This window comes from Manis javanica, chromosome 14 (assembly GCF_040802235.1).
Source record: "Manis javanica isolate MJ-LG chromosome 14, MJ_LKY, whole genome shotgun sequence".
NCBI lineage: Eukaryota > Metazoa > Chordata > Mammalia > Pholidota > Manidae > Manis > Manis javanica.
This window is the reverse complement of record NC_133169.1, coordinates 1614616-1629520: the sequence shown is the minus strand read 5'-3', so window position 1 is coordinate 1629520 and position 14905 is coordinate 1614616. Positions and strand designations below refer to the sequence as shown.

The 14905-nt window shown below is 53.3% G+C and overlaps 1 long non-coding RNA gene across 1 annotated transcript; it reads right to left on the bottom strand.

The window, feature by feature from the left end:
* Positions 1 to 4349: 4349 nt before the first annotated feature.
* On the bottom strand, positions 4350 to 12661 carry LOC140846163 (uncharacterized). The gene is made up of 3 exons (XR_012125079.1): positions 11720 to 12661; positions 6086 to 6245; positions 4350 to 4967 (listed from the first exon to the last, which is right to left on the bottom strand). It is a non-coding gene; the product is annotated as an uncharacterized lncRNA (long non-coding RNA).
* Positions 12662 to 14905: the final 2244 nt, after the last annotated feature.

The following is a 14905-nucleotide window of genomic DNA, read 5'->3' as shown; positions in this document are numbered from 1 at the left end:
CCCGGCACCGTGGTACGTGGGCTGTGCTGGGGGCTTTGCCTGCTCTCTGGAGCCACTGCCTGCCTCCTGCTTGCGTGCCGCCCGCACAGGCAGGGACAGGACAGAACCAAGGACTGCAGCCCAGCATCCTCCCAACCCTGTCAACAGCCTGGAGCTGAGCACGTTGCACACTGATGGCTTCTGTTTTCCATCACAGCTTTTAAAATGCTGCAGTATTAACCCCTACCAAAATAATGCGACTCTTCAACAGCGGGCTCACTTCTTCTGAACAGAATACACCACGAATAAAATGGCAGCATTTCTGTGGGGTTGCCAAAGCCGTGCAGGGTGTGTGTGTGTGAGGTGGGCTGGGGTGGGGGTGTATGCACACATGTGCACACATACAGACACATCCCTGCACTTACACATATGTGTACACACTTTCTTTTCATTTATCATGGAAATAAATGAGATGACACATGGAAAGTGCTTGAACAGAGCCTGATACTAAAAAAAAAAATGTGTCACCATTTGCAAGATGGTGCCCTGAATATTCCCTGCCTCACTCTCTGCATCTCTCCTCCTTCCTTCACGGTGCCCTTGGAGATTTAAGGGCTGCACCAATGTGCTCTCCTGTCTGCTGGCCCCTGGTTGGCCTTGGCCAATAGGAGGCACCAGCAGGATGTGGAAAGATGAGAGGAGGGGCGTGGAAATAGCCCCCAGGCTCCCGCCTGCCTGCCAAGCCCCAGCTGGCAGTGGCTGGGTTTCCCTGCATGGGGCCTCAGCGGCTGCTGGCTGGCCCCTCTTCCAAGGTTAGGGAGCTTCTGTGACCTCAGCCTGCCACTCAGGCTGGTGGTGGCGCTCAGTGGCGTCCAGCCCCAGCGTCCCCAGGCCCCCCTTGCCCTCTCCCACACCGTTGTGCAGAGTTCGCCCCCTAATTCCCTCCAGGCGTCCCTCTTGTGTGGACGGCTGTTTGCTGCCTATGAGGGGTGACTGGCTAGCTTCAGTACAAGGAAAGCCTGAACCGGTGTGTGTCCCCAGCTGTGCACCAGGCTTCCCCACTGGGCCGTGCAGCCTGTCCCTGGAGCTCCCTGAGTGAAGGAGAAAGACACCTCAACCTGCCTACTCACCCCGCCATGAGTCCGGGCGCACACCCCTTACACTCTCTGTATTGCATGTCATCCCCATGGCCTCTGAGGGGCGTCCTGTCCCAGGTCTGTAAAGGGGATGACAGGTGCACAAGGAGAAATTTGCTCACTATCCTCCAGGTCTGTCAGAACACAGAGCCTGCGCCCTAAGCAAGAGGGAACTCTCACGTCTGCCTCTGAATCACCCAGAAAGCTTGCAAACACTCGGGTTCCTGCTCCCCATTCCCAGGCTGCCAGCGGTCTGGGAAGGACGTGGAACAGGGGCCCATGACAAGCGTGCCACACGGTCTGCCTGGGAAGCTCGTCTCCTCACCGCTCCTGCAGAATGTTCCTGTGTTAGACTCAGTGTAAGTCCAGGTCCTGGGGAAACCTCTTGACCTCTGGGGCTCAGACGAAGTCCTCATACCCCATCTCATGACACTATGACACCTTCCTCATAGCCCTCTTAAGACACAACCTTACCTTGATTTTTGTAATTACCTGGCAGCATCTGACTTCCCCCTCTGGACTGTATGGTCCCTCAGGGCAAGTTCTCCCTGGACCGGCTGTTCTTTTTTCAGGGCATAATAGTTGCCTGGTACATAATAGTTGTTGAAAATATTCAACAAATATTTTCCAGATGTCTGTTGACTGAAGTCAGGAGACTGGACTAATGATCCTGAGGTTGCTTTGAGCCCTGCGACCCTGTGAGTACCAACCTTTAGGAGCAGGCATGGATCCTGTTTGTGGGCTGCCTCCCAAGACATGAAGTTCAGGTCAAGAAGTAACTCAGAAACTACGATTTCTCTGACTTAGCGTTGCTGGTCAGATGAGCCCACGAGAACCGAGCGGGGGTCTGGTGAATCGGATGGTCGGCCGCTGAGCGGGGGCCACGCCTGTGTGTTCCCCACTGTACCCCGAGGCACTGCGTGGGGCTGCTGCACTGACTGCAGGCGCGGAATCGGAGTCTCCTTGCTGGGATGAGTTGAAATAGGTCAATGTCAGTGAAGTGGAGGCACGAAGTGTCCATTCTGCGTAGTGTGGCTCGGCCAGTGCCCCCTTGGCTGGGCATCCTCAAGAAAATGCACTTTAACTCAGAAGCCTCACTAGCTACCAAGCGGCTTTATTGTGACGATCTCAGTAACCAATCCATACACCCTGAGGCATTCTGACTTTAAGCCTTTTGACCCCAGGCCCTTCAGAGCACCCCATGGCCTTGTCCTTCAGGGGCACGCTTAGCCCTGTTACTTCCACTACAACCGATAGCACAGCTGGGTTCCTAAGTTCTGGTTCAGTGGGTTAAATAGTGTCTCCCAAAACTGCTGTCCACCCAGAACCCCAAAATTTTTCCTTATATGGAATAAAATGAAGAAAAAACCCCTTTGCAGATATAACTAGTTAAGACTCACAAGGAAAGATCATCTTGGATTTAGGGCGGGCCTGTGGGCCACTGACCAGTGTCCTTTTAAGAAGAGGAGAGGACACACAGAGACACAGAGAAGCAGGGGTGTGGCCATGGGGCACAGGTGGGGGCGAGGCAGCCCCAGGCCGCGGACCACCCTGGATGGCGTGGGGCCAGCAGAAGCTAGGAAGAGGCCAGGGGGATCCTGCCAAGCCTTCGGAGAGGCACGGCTCTGAGGACACCGCGGCTCAGACGTCCAGCCTCCAGCAGTGAGAGAATACATTTCTGTTGTCTCCAGTTGCCAGGTTTGTGGGTATCTGAGAGGCGGTCCCAGGAAAGCGATACCTCTGGCTTTGAGGGGCTTCCTCCATGGGGACAGCACCATCGGCCTTCTGGGCCTGCCTGAATGAGGTGTGATCCCTGCAGGCCCCTCGGTTTTCCTCACTCTGCCAGCCCTGTGTGACCCCTCCACACTGTCACCGGGACAACACCATGCAGGGCTGGCTTCCTGCGGGGCTGAGGGGCTGCCCCGCAAACCGGGAGATGGGGGCCACGGAGGTGGGGGCAGGGCTGTCGCCAGAGGGGAGGAAAGGGCAGCACGGAGTGCAAAGGGTTTAGGGCGTCCTTGTCCCCCAGCCTCCCTTCCACCGACTGCTCTGAGGTACCCCCTCTCCTTGCAAACATTCCAGACACGCCCGGACCCCCAGGAACGTGTCGACAGGCCTCGGCCCTTCCCCCCCCCCCCATTCTGCCCAGTCAGAGCCTCAGCATTCCCGTCCTGGTCTCAGGCTCCCTGGGAGGAAGGGTGGCAGAACTCGAGCAAGTTAACTAACGCATGTCTCTGTACCTCAGTTTCCCCTCTGTGAAATGGGAAAATTAACAGTTTCTCCCTCATTCAGTCAGTGAGAAATAAGTCAACACATGTAAAGCGCAGGATGGAATCAGGCACAAAATAATGGCTGATGATGTTAACTGTTACGGGGCATAAGGAGATTTTGATTTTGATACCAAATACTAGTAAGAATTCTCTATTAAATGCCACTCCTTTAGGAACAAGATGTAAGTATCTTACTTTAAAGAGATCAGCCAAAAAAAAAGGGAAAAAACAGAAAATAGAAAAAATTAAAAAACAGCATGCAGGGAAGACATGTTTGTGGAAACGGGCCCAAGAGAGCAAATATTGTTTGTACTCTGTCTCAGTTCATAAATAATTTTTAAAAATTTCCGATTTACCATAAGAGAGAAAACAAACTTGCTGCTCTTTTTCACAAAGGCAAAGGGCGTCGGGCTGGCCTGGCGGGCGACCTGCTGTGGCTGCCCCTCCTCGCGGCTGCGGCGGGGCTGCCATCTCGGGGCCACATGCCAGGCACCGGGCTGAGCTCCTGCCGCCCACCGTCACATGCACCCCCCTTGACAGACCTTGGGATGGATTAAAACATTTTACGGATGCAGAAACTGTTTCACAGAAAGAAGCTAAGAAATCACCAAGGTCACACAGGCGGACAGAGGAGGACCTGGGCTTTGAACCCCCCGAACCCTGACTTTCAGGTTCACAGCGTCCTCCTTCCCTCGAGTGGGGGGCAGTCTGAGTTTGGCCCCCAAACCGCTTCCTGCAGTGATGGGGAAGTGCTGATGGAGACGAGTGTAAGGCGCTGATCTCCCCACAGAAGTGACCCGTGTCCTCAGACTGCGAGGAGTTCTGAAAGGAGGGCCCCATACTCTGCAGTCCTTATCTGCTGACTTGTCCTGGTCATGAGGGGCTAAACACACCCACACACCCCCACCCCCACCCCCACCCCCACACCCACACCGCTCCCCTCCCCCCCCCCAGGCTCCTCAAGCAGTAAAGCAGGCTCCTGGTGCATCCATAGGCGGCTAGGAAGCCCACGCTTTCGAATGAGTGTGGGGCCCACGGCAGTCAGCCAGGAGGCCCTGCGGGGTGGGGCTCAAACAGGAGGACTTCCACAGCCTCCCGTGTAGGGGAGTCGGGGCGCCCGTAAACTTGGCCCTCAGCGTCCTCCTCCCTGGCGGAAGGCCCTCCCTGTTTCGTCTCCGCCCGCCCTCATGGGGCAGGTCCCCCCTCGCCTGTCCTGGGAAGGATGTGCGTGGTGCACTGGGAAGGTGGGAAGGGCAGTGACTCCTCTGAGCAATGAGAACGGACATTTTCCCATGGGTGATCAGAAAGGAAGCACGCCCGTAATGTCAGCAAACCCTTTAGAGTTCCTGGGATAAAAGCCATTACATAAGCCTGGTCACTACTGTGGCTGGAAGGAGGGGCCGGCGCAGGGAGGGTTCTGGGGGCTGAGCGGGGACTCCAGGGTCTCTGCCCCCTTCCAGTCCCGGCAGGTGACCCCTTGGCCCGAGTATCCATCGGCTTGTGGGCCACTGTCAGGTGGATGAGCAGACCGAGGACGTAGCGTTTCCCCTGCGGGCGTGTTCTTAAACTGCATCACATGCATCTGAGGTGGGACAGAGCATATGGAAGCACCCCGAGGCTCGGGAGGGAAGGGCTCCCCCTCTCCCATCCTGCCTTTCTGCACAGGACGCATCACGGAATCGGCAGGAACCTCAGTGACCTGAATCATGTTGCTGATTCTGGCATGATTTTGCTGGGCTGTTTATAATCTTTCTTACCAGTTTGTATGAATACAATACCTGGATTTGGAAAAAGTATTTGTGTTGACAGTATGTATTCCTCCCATCCAGGAATGTAGTGTAGTTGCACCTTTACTATAGCTAAACATTTATTAAAGCTCGCTGGGGGTCTTGGATAAGTCACCCAACCTCTCTGAGCCTCAGTTTCCTCATGTGCTGAACAAGAGACTGCAGAAGATGAGAGGCTCTTTCTAGCTCTAACACTTAAGGGGTCTGTATTCAAAACATTATCTTGAAAAAACAAGTGCTTTTCTTAGTGTTGACGAAGCTTCTGCCTCTGAACCCTTGAAGTCATCGTTAAATTACTGGTTTTGGAAAAGAGGCAGTTATTGAAAAAGATGAGGAGCTGGCATCTCCTGGTCTCGCCCTGCTCCTTCCGGGGGGATCTTAGCCACGGGAATTACTATCAGTCCTCCCAAAGTGTCACGACTATTGTTGCTTCCGCCTTTGCACGATCTCCTAACAGCACAGGACGCTCTCCATGGCCCCATTTACCAGGCTCGCCAATCCACCCTGCAGACACCAGCTTAGATGGCACCTCTCTGGGGAAGCCTTCTCCAACCTTCCCATCTGGTGCAGTCCTATTTTACCACTTCCCCAACTTTTATGTGCTCATTTGTTAATTTTTTAGAAAGAAACTTTCTCTAGATTGTAAGATACCCGGAGGTACAAATTTTATGCTAGTCCCCCTTACATTCCATTTCTAACAAAGTACCTGGCCCATTCTAGATGCCAAATAAATACTTGTTGCTGTGTAGAATTTTAGGCTCTGAGCAGTTCTTGAGCATCAGCGGTTCAGTTCCTCTGCAGACACCTTCACGGCTCTGATTGCCCGTCGGCCCTTCTGAGAGCCGCTGCCCCAAGGGCTGCTCTGTGAGTCCCTGGGGCTCCCCTGTAACCCAACAGGTGTTTGGGTACTTACCATATAACTGGCTGAGAAACATGCGATTGTCACTTCCCTGGGACGGAGAGGCGAGTAGGGTATGCAGGGCCCTGGAACCATGGGCGGCTCCTCTGCCTCCTTCGTGGAGATGATTCAGATCAGAGGCAGCGGCCTCACAAGGGCTCTGCTCCAAGAAGACCTCGTGAGAGAGGAAAAGCCTCATTCACCTCCTTCTGTGTAAGTTCAAGACCGAGCTCCCCAAACCCCTCAAAGGGTAGGACTCCTTAAATCCAAACCCTGAGGAAGGAGACCCATCTATAAATTTGGACTTCGAGTTCTTAAAAGAAGAGCCCAGAGAAGGCCAGGGATAAACATCTGCGCACAAAGTGTCTTTCATGTTCAGAGTCCCTACAAACACCAGCCCACGAGGAACCCCTCCCTGCTGCCTCTTAGCTGCTAGCTGATTTTGACCGGGCTTTTCGCTCTCCAAGTATAAGCAGTTTCATTTGTGGATTGGGGAAAGGCATACTCATTTGGGGGGTTTTGCTGAGAACGAACCCACTCCCTTTTCTTTCTCATGGCCAGGTTATCATGGAAGGGGTCTGGGAGTCTTTTTAAACTTGCCGCTGGTCCTGGGTTGGACAACGGCAGGAGGTGAAGGTATAGTTCTGGTTAAAAGCCGAAGTCTTTGATGAGGTTTGAGAAGCCTCTTCTCGTGGGTTGGAGGGGTTGGAGAGGACTCCATGGGGCTTTAGATCAAAGTCGCTGCTCTCAACATACTTTGATGTCTCAAGGAAGAAAACTTAACTCTCTGAGTCTCCTCAGTTGTAAAAATTGGAAAACAATATACAGTTCTCAAGATCCTCAAGCTAGCACAAATGCTAACTGTGAGGGGACTGGCTGAGTCACTGCTCGGGAGCTGAGAACCAGACCTACGCTGTTTTCTAGGCTGCTGAGTCCTGCCCTCTGAGGCTCCACCCCCACTGCTCGCCCAGTAAATGTAGAGGTGCAGCTGGAATGCTCCCCATCTTCTGCTGGTCAGAGAACCTGCTCACATAAGCAGGTGTGCCGTGCAGTGAGGGGACAGGGGGTCTGGGTCAGCAAGGGCTGCCTTGGGCCCTGGGAGTTATTTGAACTGTCAGCCTGTGTGTGCCCAGCTGTGGAGTTGGGGTCAAACAATGTCTGCCTCACTGGATGCTGGCGTGAGATGAGGGAACGCACAGCGCCTGCTAGCCCTCACTCCGTAAAGGTTGCCTGTTCATCTTGTAGGTGATGAGCTCAGCTTCTCCTCTCTGAAACTTGATCGCATTGCCTGCACGCTTTCTCAGCATGAGATGGTCACACTGCCATGTGTTAAAATTAGTAGCTGACATGAGACTCCTGGACAAAATCGTGTGCCCCTCAAGGACAGAGACTGCTTGTTTCAGCCACGAGTTCCTGACAGCCAGTGGGTACACAGGAGAGGCCCCACAGCCCCTGCTGAATCACACTGGAATGATGAAAGAAAACAGAAAACTCCTCCTGCCAAACAGGACCAGGTCGAGAGGAGCTCTGTCCCCCAGACAACAGCAAAAACAGTGAGAAGCACATCAAATTTAACTGTCCTCCTGTTAGGTAGAAAGATAGACACCAGCAGCAGGCAAAGGGAAGATAAGGTTCAAAGAGAAAGCCCCACAAACTCTGCCCAGGGAGGGGGCCCCCTGTGGAGACAGCAAAGGCTTTGCAGGGATGTGATGTCCTCCTGAACCAGATCCCAATGGGTGGAACTACGAACGGCCCCCCTCACACCTGAGCGTGGGGAGAGGACATGCACACCGAGCGGGATCGCCAGGAGCGCCTGTAAACCCAGTAACCCCACCTGTCAAAGAGGCGCCTCCTAGCCAGAATGCAGCATGTAAGCCCCCCACCTAACAGAGGGAGGCCTGTGTCCCCTCCACTCTGGCGCTCTCCTCCCCGGAAGTGCATTCAAATTAAACTTTCCCTCTGTTTGACTCTTGTGTCTCTGCCTTCCTGTTCTTTGTTGCGGCGACAAGAATCGAGGAGAAACACCCGCCCTGTAGCAACCCCGACAGTGGGTACTTAGGAAACCGGTGGAGAGTGGAAGTGATGGAATCATGCAAGTAAAAATTCTGTTCAACAGGAAAAATCATTTAGAAAAATATTGATGCGTTGGAACGGAAGGACTTAGGTCCTAGAGCTGAGGATCTGAACCGAGTGTTCGCACAGCACAGGGTGGATGGACGGGGCGATTTCCCAGGTTCACCAGGAAAGGGACTCAGCGTCGCTCAGCTGCTGACAGAGAGTTTAACCTTTCCGATCCAACTTTATTTACTCTCCCCCAGCTAAAGACCAGGCAGTTTACACATTGTGTGTGTAGAATAAATATTAATTGGTGGGTCACTCGCAGCTAATATTTATGCACCCCCTTTGTTTGTTTATAGGACATGTGCAGACAGGCAGCCCAAGGACGATTCCGGGATGGGTGAGACCAGGTGAGGGGAGAAGAGAATGGAAATTAAACCTCTGCAGGTTTCCACTGAGACCGCTTCTTCCTTATCTATGAAACTTTATCTCCATTATTGCCCAAGAGGCTATTGTGCAAATGTCTCACACCTGAAAGACCAGTTGGATGGAAACTGGTATGAGGTCGCAGGTATGCGGGCAGATATGGGAGTACTTTTTCATGAAACAAAAGCAGACTGCACCTCCCCAACCGTAGGGCTGCCTTAGAGGAGACCAGACACCTGCCTTAGCTCTTGGCATGAGCAGGTGCAGGTGTGGTGTGGGAGACAGGGAGGTGGCCCCTCTCCTAAGTGAGAGCCTGCTTGGGGGGCCGGCAGACCTAAGCGATACAGCGTGTCCTGGTACAACCCCAGCTCCTTGCCAACAGTGACGGGCCATGTACAAGTTTTGGTGAAAATGATATGCTTGAAATTAACGTTAGTGTCTATTATTTGCCAGAAGGCCAGGGTGTTAGCAGGGACGATTCTAAGCCATATGCTCCTGACAGTCCACAGACGTGTCCATGCCTGCGTTCTGCTTTGCATTCATGGAGATCAGGCAAGATGCTTAACCTTTCAAATTTGGGAGGAGGCAGGTGGTTTCCCAGCTGGTAAAATGAAGAGATTGGTGTACCTTATCCTTGAGGCAGTGATCCTTAACATTCAGGAGATCACAGACAACTTTGAGAATCTGATGAAAATGGGTGACTTTACCTCCAGAAGAACATGCATACCTTAGACTTGTAGCAGACATTTTCAGGGAGCTTATGGGTCTTTTGAAACCCATAGGCCATGGGGCCCTCCTCTAAGGGTTCCTTCTTAATTCTTTGGGCCTTTGAATTCATGCCCAAAGGAGGTGAACTCCAGGGCACTGTTTCTGCCCTCACACACATTAATTTTTAAGTTCAATATTCCAGAGTATTAACTAAAAAATGTTTTTAAAAAATCTGTTATTCCCCGACTTTTAACCCATACAGAATTATAAGATTCTAATCAACAACTTAAATTACGTAAGCCTTAGTTTCCTTGCTATATGTTTGTAAATAGAATTAGATTTTCATAATGAATCAAACTTTCTCCTTGCATTATGACTTCAGAGGTATTTCCCCAGGAGGAAAAAAAAGTCTTAACCTCAGATCGTGGATAGTCATCACAGTTTGATAAGAAGTAATACTGTTATTAGTTCTTTGGCCTGATCTGGGTTGAGGAACCATCCTGATGGGACCAGCGCTTTAGAGAATGTGAGGAAAGGAAATGCAGGTTGGCCTACTTTGCAGAAGCCCCGTGTTGACACGATCACAGATTCCCCTTGAAAACCCTGCTTCGTGAACTGGAGCACTTGGAGGATTGGTCCGGCAGGTCGGAAAGGAGACAAGCAGGTGGAGGTGAGATGTGACAACAGTAGGAGGTTCCGACAGACGGGGAAAATGTAAAGAAAATATCCCATCATAGCATGACTACAATCTCCATTTGGAGGAAGTATTAGGTATCTTAGCAGCTTCCAGATCACATCCTGTTTTCTTGTTAAACGTTTGTTCAGACTGTCTTACTCCTTCATGACTTTGCAAACCCAGGTCCACGTCGGGCCCCATTGCTCTTCCTGCAGATGCTTCTTTCCACCGTCTCTTGGCAAAAGTGTCAGAGGCAGGAGCAAAAATATCTACACGTACCTCCTCCTCCCATGGCAGCATCTGAAATCCCATTAGATTCAGTTCCTTGGGCCCAAGTGCTCAGTGCCCACCGGCTCCCACTTCATACTGTCAATATTTCTGGGCTGGTTAAGGCTGTAATGGGATTATAATCATGAATGCCATGGGAATAGGGTCTGAGTCCCATTTCTCAGAGCTTGCTGAGGCTGGGGCATCCAGGGAACTGGAGACAGGCTGGGCTGGGACAGGTAGGTCTGATTTATATCAGGGAGGGTGGGGGCCGCAAGACGCAAGCGAGAACGCCGCTGCTGAGACGGGGTGTGCGGGGCAGGGGGGCCTCTGCAGCAGAGACGGTGTTCAAAGAGCCGGCGGAAGATGCACAGGGCACAAGCCTCCTTCTTCCCCACTTCGCCCCATGTAATTCCAGTCGGTTACCAAGAAATGACACAGACCACTACGGTCTCAGTATGGCGGTTGTTTTACTTGGAAAACTTTGCACATGGTAGGCAGGAAAAATATTTGTGGAAAGAATGAAATTATCACCAACACCCCTGAGCCATATGACAAGTTAAAATTCCTCTCATTAAAATGCAGTTCCCAAGCCGAGGCCCGGAGAGCGGCCTTTCACGGCTAACAGTGTGGCTGTCTGTCTGGAGAAAGCACTGGGAAGGCCATTCTCCGTAATTCTGCATCCCACGTTTCTTCCTAGTCGTGGAACCTGCGTGTATCATTCTGTTTCTGCTGCTTTTCGTTGGGACCGTGTTGATAGCAGATCTTCCCAATGACTCATCCTGTCACTGGCATTTGTGGAACATTAGGCAAGTGCCGGGCATGGGGGAAAGGGGCCGGCGGTGCCTTGTCTGCATCAGAAGCGCATCAACAGTGTTCCTATCACTCAGAGGGGGCAACTCAAGTTCAGGGAACCCAGGTCACCGGGTCGGAAAGCCGCGAGTGGGCTCCCAGTCCAGGCTGTGGGCTTCTGAGTCCGGACTCTCGAGCCCTGCGTTGAACCGCCTGTGCTCCATGCTGGGGGCACCCAGGCAAGCTTGCTGGCGGTGAGAAGCAGTTCCCCGCAGAGACTGCAAATTGCAGCAGAGCTTAAGGCTCCCGGGGAGTAACGAGCAGACCGGAGGCCGGTGCCCTGTCTGCTCCACTTGGTCTGGAAGCAGAAAGCTTTCACTCTAGGAAAGCCCACTGCTCATCAAACTACAAGGTGCCCGGGTGCGGTGGGTGCTGCCTTCATGCTCTGCTCAGAGGTGCGGGTGACAGAGCAGCTCTCAGGCCTGACAGTGGCCGGGAACCATGTGATCTCTTTCCCACCCCTTCCCAGCACCGGGAGACCCTGCAAACCCAGCTGGCTGGTTGGGTCCTGCTTTCCTGGCAGTGCGGTGCCCTTTCCCTGGAAGTGTGCTCCTGCGCTCACCGCCTCATCCTGCTAAGCCAGCTGGAACCACCTTGTGCAGCCCTGCTCCCCCCATCCAGCAATAACGGCCAGGCCGAGCCTGTGCCTTAACCAAACCCACCTGGGCCGCCCTGGGCCACCCGTCCTCCTGTGAAGCAGGTCTTCACATGGCTCTTTGAGTCCCAGGCATCCCAGAGCTGGAAGGTGAATGCGGCCAGTCAGCACCTGCCCTGTGACCTTGGCTCACCTTCATCACACGCTGCAGACATGGTCAGAACACCCCTGATTTCCCTGCTGGGAGGCTGGGGCTCAGTCAGGTGAAGCACATGCCCAGGGTCAGCGCAGACGACATCAAAGCTGAGCCTGAAGCCGGCCGGCCTCGTGTGGGGTGGACACTTCCCAGAGACTGCTGGCCGCATGCCTCCCGTGGCTCCTGCGTCAGTGTCTTCCTGGCAGGAGCTCACCTGGCAAGCGCCACCCTCTCTGGCCCTCCTCCCGCTGCAGCCTGATTCTGCCCGTGACACTGGGAACACCTGGTTTTGCAGTTGTCTCCTTCAGCCTTCACCTGAGGCCGATCCACCTTGGCTAAGGTCCCTGCACTGTTCTCTGAAATCTCAAAATTTTGCCCACAGATCTTTCAAGAGCCGGCACTGTTCCCCACCCACAGGGCCATCTTCCAGAACGCAGAGACTGTGGGCTCTGGAATTAGATGGGCAAGCCCAAAGTCAGTCCTTGGTCGCTGTGTGACCCGGGCAAGTCGCTGAACCCCTCTGAACCTTAGTTTGCTAGTATTTACCTCCTGGGTAAATGTGAAAACTGGTGACACTATTTATAACAGGCTTGACAGTGAGGGGACATAGCAGATTCTTGGTAACCGGAGCTGTCTTTATAGCTTCCACCACCTTAGCGGTAGGAGCTGAGCGGAAGCCTCTGTCTGTGTCTGCCCCTCTCTGCAGGATGGAAACAGCCTGAGTGCCCTGCCTCTGTGATCCATTTTTCAAAAGCTTTATAAGATCCTGTCCCCAGTTACTGTAACAGACTGTGAGCTCCCTTGGCGGCCGACGAAGGAAAACCCTGACCCCCCAGGCAGCCCCCACAGCCGTTCCATCAGCACACAAGGCTCTTTTTCTCCAGAGCTCCTTGTTCTGGGAAAACATTTATTTATACACTTTCCCTCTTCTGTTTTAGCTTCAGACACTGAGGCCCTCCCTGAGCTGTTCCAGGAGAGCAATGCTCTTCCTGCTTCTCAGCAAACACGTGGTGAGTCTGGGGTATCGTTGGTCACCCAGGATGGGTCAGCTCACAGAGGTCAGCTTCTCTGGCATGTTATGGGCCGCCTCGAGTAACTTTCTTTTGACCCTATTAACAACTCACCTAATTATGCTGGCTGGTTAGGGATTCATTAATATTTATTGAGCACCTATGAGGTGGTAGTTATTATATTTATATACATATAAAATATAACAAGGCCTGGTGGAGAAGCGCGGGGGCCGTTGCTGAGTAACATGAGTGCGTTCCTAGAGGCACAAAGTCCTATGATGTGCCAAAGAGGAGAAGGAGCTCCGGCCTTGTGAGCTGGGGACAGGACACCTTCATAGAATAATAAAAATACGCATTTGCTTAGATGGTCCCCAAGCCCAGGAATGTGCTGTCGTCAAACCCTCACGGCAATTTTCTGAGATGGAAATTATTATCACTCCCCTTTTCAGAGAAGAAACCGAGGCCTGGGGAAGCTAAGGGCGTGTCTGCGGCCCAGTGTCCGAGCCCGCGTGGATGAACCTGCACCTGTCAGCAGGCTCTGCCACCTCTGCCTCGTCTTGCCTGGCTTTGCGCTCAAGGCTTTACATGTTCCTGTCATTTAATCCCCACCCCAACCCTAAAGGGAGATTATGTAAGAAAAGTTAGTCCCCGGTCATGGGGCCATTTTGCCCTTAAGTGCAGCAACGACACTTGAGCCTGGCCTTTCGGGCAGAGCGGGATCTGGGCAGAGGAGAAAGGCATGTGGTCTGGGTGAGGGAGGCGGCGCGCCGTCACAAAGCCGGCGGAGAGCAGTGCTGCCTGGGCTCAGGGTGCACAGAGCAACTTCACAGTCTTCCTGTCGTTACAGACATGGGCCTGTGCAGCCCTGCTAACCCAGAACCCCTGGGGCCAAGGGTCTGCACCACCGAGAAAAGCCTCGGAAGGTTCCGGTGTCCGCAGTCCTTTACCACCAATCAGTGTGGGGCTGGGTCTCAGGGGCTCTGGAAGAGGAGGGGAGGCCAAAGGGCACGCTCCCTGAGCCGGTCCTAATGCACCCTCACGGTGTAGCTGCGACCTCAGACCACGGCTGAGACCTGGACACTGGGGACACACCACTGGGCTAGCAGAGCCCTCTCCTCAGGCAGGAAGGCGCCAGGGCTGTGACCGTAATGCCACAGCCAGAAGGGGAGCCAGAACGAGCAAGGGAAGGCAGAGCAGAGCCAGGGCCCCAAGAGCAAGATGAACGGTGACTTACGGTCAGGATGAAGGACACAGACGCAGGCCCTGTGAGTGCCCACTAGTCTCTGAGCTCCATGAGGCAGGGACTGTGTTTGACTTTGCTCACTGGGTCAGGGGACCCTGGTGCACCGCTAGGATGGAGGCATGCATTTCCTGGCTGCCCAGCGTGTCCGCTGCCCACGGCTCACAGCCACAGCCTTGCCCTCAGGGAGAGAGAGCCCCTTGCCTGGAGTCCTGTGCCCTCTGCGGTCACAGCCCACAGGCCAGCCAGCCCAGCGGTGTGGAGGGCGGCCCCTTTCCCTGGTCAGGACAGCTCTGGCGGGCTGCCCTCCGCTCCAGAGACGCTGGTTGGGACTACCTCCCAGTTCAGCTCCTCCTGCCAGCCGGGCTTTCCTCTTACACACTGTAGACGTCATTCCCCAGAGCACTTCTCAGTGCACCTGCTAGCAATCTGCCCTTCACAGTCTGTTTCCTGGGGAGCTCAGGCTAAGATGCTCATTGTGGGTTCAAATAATACTTGTGCAAAGCTGAATGAACTCTACAAAGAGGTAAAGCTGCTGGCAAGTCAATTCCATTTTATAGAAACACCCCTCAGGGGAGCAGTGATGGAGGCCGTGGCTCCATAGTATCATAGTTAAACGTCTCATACGACGTAAGAGCACCTCCAGTCAACGATGATGGCATAAAGTGTCGCTTCTTGGGATGATGGACTTTTAAATGATTACTGCAGGGCACACTGGACAAAAAAGCCCAAAGTGACCATAGTCCCATCATCATCCATCAACTAACTATAAAAATCCTTTAAAAGTAACGGTGCTTTGCCACATGG